The sequence below is a fragment of the Chaetura pelagica genome, unplaced genomic scaffold, assembly GCF_000747805.2.
Source record: "Chaetura pelagica isolate M959 unplaced genomic scaffold, ChaPel_1.0 scaffold166, whole genome shotgun sequence".
Lineage (NCBI taxonomy): Eukaryota > Metazoa > Chordata > Aves > Apodiformes > Apodidae > Chaetura > Chaetura pelagica.
Window position 1 is genome coordinate 5,021,371 of NW_009953758.1, and position 8,436 is coordinate 5,029,806.

Here is an 8,436-nt window from a genome sequence, read left to right on the forward strand (position 1 = left end):
TGTGTTGTCAGGCCTCCTGTCAGGAGCTGGCATTACTTAGATAATATATGTCTCCTGGGGAAAGTAAAGTATTTTTTGCTCAATAGCAGGTCCATGGCTGTGTTTTGTCCTGATTTGCAGAGGGTCGCCTTCCAAACTGCCATGTCTGGCTGGGGAGCCTCTGTCTTGTAGAAGATGGCCGTGCCTTGAGGTGGTTAAAAATCCTCAGGAGGAGGTTTGGAAAAGTACAAGGTGCTCTGAAGAGATATCACCACCGTGGTTATTTGTGTTGGCAGTCACAGTGGCCAGGATTCAATCCCCAAGGCCATAGGTGTTGTGCATACTCCAAAGGAGAGGCCGTTTAAGATGCTCTCGGATCCAGCCAAGGGGGAGGAAAGCAGTGCCCTAAAAACGCGGTGTCAAAGCCCAAGTGAGGCATGGGGAGACTCTCAAAACAAGGAGAGGCATGACAGGGATGCCTGAAAGCAGGTTCAGGGAGCCAGCAAGGGGCAGCCACAACCAACCATGGCCAGGAATGTGAAAAGCTACTGGCAGGGTCTCTTCTCTGTGTCTCTCCAAGAGTGTGATACATTTATCTCAACAACGAGCAAGCCTAACTTTTCATGTTTAAAAGGAACATGTAAATCCCCAAACCACCCCATAAATACAGTCCAGTTTCTGAGGTCACCTTATCAACACTGTTCAGTTTACAACCACTCACAATCCTCCACACCTACAGAGACTTCTCTGTTCCGTTTTCAAAATAGGTCAGTGGCAAATTTCATGTTTGTTTTACTAACAGAAACTGACACAAGTTACTTTCTCAATGGGAAAAAGAAGCAGAATCCACTTTTCCAAAACACACTTTTTAAACTAGATCCTCCCACTCAAGTATTTGTTGCTAACTTTGCTGATCTTTGGCAGGTTACAGTTCTCTCCCCAGCCTTTCAACATGGTTAGTACAGGTTTTGCTCCTTTTTTTGCAGTCTTGTGAAAAGTTCTTAGTAAGTGCTAGTAGTGCAGCTTACAGCTGCTGGTGACTGATCAGCCTTCAGCAGATGAGATTGCTGGGTGGAGACTGCTGTACTCCTGCCTGCTTTACAAATACAGGGTAGCAGGAGTCACTTAAAGTGCAACATCAGGGAACAACTATCAGTATTCATAGAGTTTATTGGTAACTAGGAGAAAGGGAAGAATCATCCAGCATCATCTGATGAACCAGTTTAGGGCTTTCATGTTTGGAAGAGCCCAGCACTGGGAGAGCACTAGAAGTAGGAGGAATTTCAGTGGGTGCCAGGTCCAGATCCTCTCCTGAGCTCAGAGACCAAGGGATACATTAAAAAGAAAATGTCAGGCTTTGGAAAGGTAGCAGAATTTGGTGCTTGAGGAACTGATTAAGAAGTCTTGCTCATGGGCCAGTTTCAGAGGTGGCAAAAGCCAGGCATAGCTGATTGCCAGCCAGCCATGCTGTGGGTGGCAGAAAGGTGCCAGTCCCAGGGTGTGGTGAGCTAGGGCCAAGCCCTGGCTGAGAAGTGTGGAAGAAGGAATGCCAATGCTCAGCTGACAAAATAATGTGGGTGTTTAGTGACAGGTCTCCAGCTTGAGGTCACCCCAGGCTTTGCTGAGGCATGCTACAGCAAGTCACTAAGAGAGCCTGTGCCTGGTGGTGACAGGGCTCTGTGGCTCAGGATGTCCCAAACCAGCTCTAGATGGTGCTGTATCCTGACCACAACTGTCCCCAGAAGAGATCAGTCATTTCTCTGCTGGCATGTTCACCTCTAGGTGCCAGAAGTCACAGCAACCTAGGAAACAGCTTATCGGAGCAACATCCAAGGTAGGAGCTTGAAGCCAGTTGTGCTTGTGCTGACTGAGAAAAGGCTGAGGATCCATCCCAAGCCATCATTTTTATTGGCTGTGACTACCTGTGGGGTCCCCTTCTGCAAAACACAGCAGAAATAACAGCAAATGGCTAGCTCTGATGTAGGAAAACTCCATATATGTGTACGAACACATATTCCTGTCATATGCCAAATGAACCAGGTTGTTCAGACATATGTGGAGTTCACAAAGCCAAGCAAGCTTTAAAATCATGTACCAAGATTCCTGGGACAAATGAAAGAGCAGAGCTTTTTCTCACTTTCCTACAGAATAGACAACTGTTAGGGCAATGCGAGATGTCAAGTCTTCCTGAATCCTTTCAGGAATACAGGCTCTTCTGTCTCAAATAGTATTATCTTATACAAGCCCAGAAGAGGCCATGCCACTACTCTGCAGTCTCTGATATGTGGATATGCAGACAAAGGCAGTGAAAGTCCTGGAGCACCAGAGTCTGGTTCCTGAGCTGCTCACTAGGTCACATTGAGATATGTGACTGGGAGTTTGCCTTCAAAAGAGGCAAACAGCAATGGAAGGAGAGTTGTAACATTGAGCCTGTGTTTAGGCTTTGCAAGAACAGCAAAAGTAGAGGGGAAGTGCACAGAACAGAACTGAAAGTGCCACCTTGACTACCTCATCTATATGCTGGACATGCTTGTTAAAAGGCTTTTCCAGCTCTGATTTTGCCATGTAAATTTGGCAGGACTTGTGAGAGAGGGATCTCAGGAATGAAATTTTCAGGGTCTATGTTGCATGCCACTGGTATTCCACACCCATATTCTCATTTATTCTCCATCTTAGCTTTTCTGTTATGATTCTCTACTCCCCTGCCTCTCCAAAATTACTGCCAACTGCCTCCTGTCCTAGGATACCTGGATGCCTTTCAGTGGTTCCTGGGTAGCTCTGGACAACCTCTGCCCCTTTTTGCATACAATAGTAGTCATCTCTGTTTACACAGCAGTTTCCAAAGTAGGAGAGAAAAAAAAAAGGTCAGGAGAGGAGCAAAGCAGCACTGTCAAAAAAACCTGAGACACCCTGGGTAAGAGAAACACCACATAAGAGGCTCAGCTGAAAGAGATGGCTAAGTACTGAGAGGCACACGGAATCTGTGGAGCATGACCAGTTGGGCAGGCTGGAAGGTGAGTACAAAGACCTCTGGCATTAGTAACTTAGGGGTGTGGATTTTCTTCCTGTGGGTGAGCTATGCAACCAAGCACTTCTTTCTGTTCTTCCCTTTGTCTGTGTTACTGCCTTCATCTCTAAGTTGAACATCCAGTCCCACCTACTGGTTTGTGTTCTTTTTGATAACACTTGCTACCTGGTGATTCCCTGACTTTCTGCCTCAGTTTCCCTACTGGTGAATGTGATTTTCCCACAGTCTACATCAGAGCAGGGGACAGCCAAGATTTCTGAATATTTGCACTTTGCCTTGTTCTTTCACTTAATGTGATGAGCTGCCCTGTGTTGGAAGGACATGGCATGGTAGTTCTCTGTCAAGATCATATAACATTACTAGGCATCTAGGAAGGCAAAAATAAAGGGGGAAGTTACAGATGAGACGGAACTAGCTTCTCATCTCTCCTCCAGAATACAAGCTGTTTACTGTCCCACTCTCTCACGGCTTGCTGTTGTGCAGTGTCACCCTGGGGAAGTGCACTCTGCTCCTCTGGCACACAGCACCTACTGCAAAAAAAGTCTGAATCTGTTCATGGCTACCACAACAAATACTAATTGCAACAGCTCAGGCCTTGGGAGTGGATAAAAGTTAACAGTTTGTAGGAATGGCTGGTGAAGCAGTCTGGACTTTGCTCCTGCAGAAGGAGGCAAAATGTCTATATAACATTGTGTATGTCAACATTCATGTTGAGGGAGGGAGCTGACCTCTGGAAAGCTGAGTTGGGACAGTTAAAACACACTTTAATCCTGTTAAACTCCTGTGAGCATTGAGGCCCTCGAAAGGGAAACAGAAAGATGGAATCCCCATTCCTAGCTTGCAAATAGTGATACAAACTGTACATGAGAGAGTTCTGTCCCAGGACCTTGGGCTGAGTGTGAGAGATCTTCCACTGGGGAGCTTGTGTTGCTGCCTCAGTTTAGCTTGATGCTGCTTCTTAGTCTGTAGTACCAGGCTTTGTCCTAAAGGTCTAAGAACATGGGGCAGTCATGACTGGTGTCTTTCTAGATCTGCTTTGTTAGAGAGGACATGGGGATTCCTTCTTAGAAGGCTCCCAGAGTTGACCTCCCTAGTAGCTGCCATACAGAAAGGCTAAGATACCTCTCTGGTCTAGCTCTCTATTCCCAGCATTCTCATTGCCATTTCTGCTCCCTCTACCTGTGCTATCTCCCCCTCTTCATCTCTCTAGACTGAGGGAAAGAAGTGTCTGTATTTTTGTAGTATATCTCATGATAGTCCTACCCTAGGTTCTCTGTAACATTACTAACAGAAGTAAGTTGGAGCTGTAAATATCTGACCACACTTAATAACCACTGAATAACTGCAACAGTGGTTTAGATGCATTAGGTACTTCAGAGTACAGATACACCCTTGTCTTACCTACTTGCTCTACCCAGATAACACCCATGTGTAGTTCTGATGATTCTATAGTTTAGTTATTTGTGATTTCTGTCAGTCATGCCCACAATCTCTAGTTAAATATTTGTTTCTTTTACTCTTAGATTTGCTTGAATCCTTTCCTATCTTTAATCAATTAAGGATTTTTTGCTGCTATGAATTCAGATAATGCACTAAAAGATCAACAAAATTTGACATAGTCAGACCTCATCTACTTAATCTGCAAGTATTGCAAAAGCCAACTTCCCCAAGGCAAGCAGCACTTTAAGTAAGGGAGGCCAGTCAGCACTAGCTTTGACATGATAAGCATTCAGAATGGAAAAGGCAAGACGAGATATTTTTTTGTGCCTTGGGTGGTGAATTTGTATATGCAGCACATTCAGCACGTGTACACATCTGTCCAGGGTGTGTCTTTTAGAATAGTTTATTGGGTTTTTTGGAAAAGAAGAGCTAGGATATATCTGCCATGCACCATGTCTGATATTGCTATTGTCTGCATTGATCTTACAGCTGCTTTTGTACAGAGAGCATTGGGATCTGTTTCTTGCTGTATTCCATAGAGAAAGCAATAGTACTGATCAGCATGTAATTCTTCCTGCACATATTTCTCATGCACTCTCTTGCTGGCTCAAGTTCCTGTAATATTTTACAAACTTCATGAAATTCAGCATGCAGCAGCATTTAAAAACAACCTGGATCCTCAGGGCAATGAAAACAGCATCCTAAGGAAAGCAGTGGAGAAACAAATCTGAAATTTTTATGTCCAGCAGTTCTGCCAGACAAAGCCACGTCTGACATGATCAAGTGCTGGCAAGTCAGCCCATGTGGAAAGCTGGGACTAGGGGACAGCACCTCCTTCATACAGATTTTTTTGTGATGTTGTTGCTCAGGCTGTAGGAAGATGGGAAGAAGAATCCAGGACCTACCCAGTAGAGGGTGGAACTCATAGTTCTCAGCAAATTCTTATCCACTCTGTGTGCTGGGGCACATGCGGGACATGTCTAGTGTGACCAAAACCCACAGGAAAGGAGCAATGTTCAAATTAGCTGCAAATGGGAATTATGCTTTTCAGCAGGGCTCCTCAAAGCCTGACTTTATTTTAGGTCCTTTTCCCCATGCCCAGGACAGTATCATTGCTTCACCTGTTCTTCAACACTGTAGTAACAGATGGATCAGAGGCTCCAAGGCAGCAGGGGTTCAGGAGCAAGAGCAAAGACCCCAAACCTGTGCTAAATCCTGCATAAGATCTGAAATATGACCTGGTTTCCTCTTGCTTTCCTATCACAGTGTACCAAGGCAAGATCTATAGCATTATTTGTTTAATGTCACCCAGGAAAAGCAATAGGGTTTCACAGCTTGGTGCCTGATGAAGCTTTATGCTGGGCTAATGCCTTTCTTGTCTTTCTGTGAAGACCACATGCTTTAATCAGGAGTAAAGACTGACAGTTTACAAGGCAAATGCTTCCCTGTCGACCTGCAGCAGAAAGCCCTGCTGGCACCCATGGACCTGCAGGGCAGTGCAGTGAGAGAAAAACACTGTGCATAACATCAGGCTCCCCTGAGGCTTGCTATCAGTATCTGTGTTTAAAAACCACACCCTTGGCCACTGTTTTCTACCCCTGTACTGTCAGATATTACTTCAGTAACAGTATGAGCTAGAGCAACTGGATCAGTGAAATTATGCCGTTAAAAAATACTCCCAGCTGGGGCAGGGGATAGAACAGGCTGAGGTTCAAAAGGCCCAGAAGGAGCCCAGAACATTTACTTCAGGAATGAGCTAGAGGAAAGCCAGAGCCTCCAGTCACATGCTGCAGTTGGCAGATGTGGTTCCTCCCCATAACTCGGGTCGCTGTCTATTTCTGTGCCACATGGATGTGCTTAGGCACAGGGGGCAGAGAAGTGATTTTCCATTTAATGAAGTTTGGGAGGAGCAGCAGTGTTTCCCAAAATCACCAGCATGAAGCCATCTATCACCTCTGTCTGAGGAGCAGCTGAGCAGGTGAAACTAACTGCCAGGAGCAACCTGAACCTTTGTGTTCCTTTAGCAAGTGTTTCTCCTGCACCACTGTGCAGGCACTATGTGGAGCAGCAAGTTCATGACTCAGAAAATGCTCACCTCTGCCCCTAACCACAACAACTTTTTTTCTCACTTGTCCCAGACACATGATGAGAGGCTAGTCACTGCAGCACATTGGGGGCAGTAAGCATTCAGGTTTGAAATACACTCAGAGACAGGCACGTGTGTGCTTGTTGAAATACTAGGGCAAAAGGCTTAAATGTAGGCAGATTTTCCCCAAAAAAGGAAGTTAAATCACAAATGAAACATGAACTCAATTCTGCTTCTGACCCTTAGAGTGACTGAAGATAACATCCTTATTCAGCAAGCCTGATCCTTGGACATAGCTATGGCAAAACTTGCTCTCCTGACAGATCTCGAAGGCTATTTACTGGGACTGGTACTATTCAATATTTTAATCAATGACCTGGATGAGGGAACAGAGTGTGCCCTCAGCAAGTTTGCTGCTGACACTAAGCTGGGAGGAGTGGCTGACACACAAGAAGGCTGTGCTGCCATTCAGTGAGACCTGGACAGGCTGGAAAGTTGGGTGGGGAGAAACTTGATGAAATCAAACAAGGGCAAGTGTAGAGTCTTGCGTCTGGGGAAGAACGAGCCCATGTACCAGTACAGGTTGGAGGCTGACCTGCTGGAGAGCAGTGTAGGAGAAAGAGACCTGGAGGTCCTGGTGGACAGGAGGATGACCATGAGCCAGCAATGCCCTTGTGGCTAAGAAGGCCAATGGCATCCTGGGGTGTATTAGAAAGGGTGTGGTTATTAGGTCATGGGGGTCTCTTCCCCCTCTATTCTGCCTCAGTGAGGCCACATCTGGAATATTGTGTCCAGTTCTGGGCCCCTCAGTTCAAGAAGGACAGGGAACTGCTTGGAAGAGTCCAGTGCAGAGCCACAATGATGATGGAGTGGAACATCTCCCTGATGAGGAAAGGCTGAGGGAGCTGGGTCTTTTTAGCTTGGAGAAAAGGAGACTGAGGGGTGACCTCATCAATGTTTACAAATATGTTAAGGGGTGAGTGTCAGGAGGACAGAGCCAGGCTCTTCTCAGTGATGACCAGTGATAGGACAAGGAGCAATGGGTGCAAACTGGAGCATAGAAGGTTCCACATAAACATCAGAAAAAGCTTCTTTACTGTGAGAGTGACAGAGCACTGGAACAGGCTGCCCAGAGAGGCTGTGGAGTCTCCTTCACTGGAGACATTCAAAACCCACCTGGACACGTTCCTGTGTGATGTGTTCTGGGTGATCCTGCTCTGGCAGGGGGGTTGGATGATCTTTTGAGGTTCCTTCCAACCCCTAGGATTCTGTGATTCTGTGAACTGCAGAGTAGTCAAACTAGAGGCAGTTAATACCGTGACTTGATTGCACTTATATAAATCATGTTTATAAACTACAGAAGCAGGCCTTTCCTGCATTCACAACACCATAGGAGTCGGGGGAGGACAAGCTTATTTATAAAGACAATAGTGCTTGGAAACAGGAGGCTGAGGAGAAACCTTGACAACAGACTGAAGGAAATCTGATCTTCCTGCTTTCACACGTTCTCCTAGCCAGGAATACACGGCAGTGCAGAGAGGCAGCCCAATGGACAACAGGCATCTCCAGTGGGCTGCTGTGACCCCTTGGGCTCAGTGGGGAAACACCTGAGGAGCACACAGCCTTTGAAGGTGTGAGATCAGTGTGGCAGAGACACCCTTGGGAGCGGTTCCCGGCACAGCCTCTGCCCTCAGCTGGCTCAGCTGGACTTGAACCATCCCTGGGCACCTCACTTGAACCATCCCCTGGGCACCTCACTTGAACCATCCCTGGGCACCTCACTTGAACCATCCCTGGGCACCTCACGTCCGATGCCCATTCCCCCCTTCAGTGGTTTCCAAGGACAGAACAACGGTGCTTCCCCTCCTGTTCCTCCTCTCCCCGCCCCACGAGGGAGTGCAGC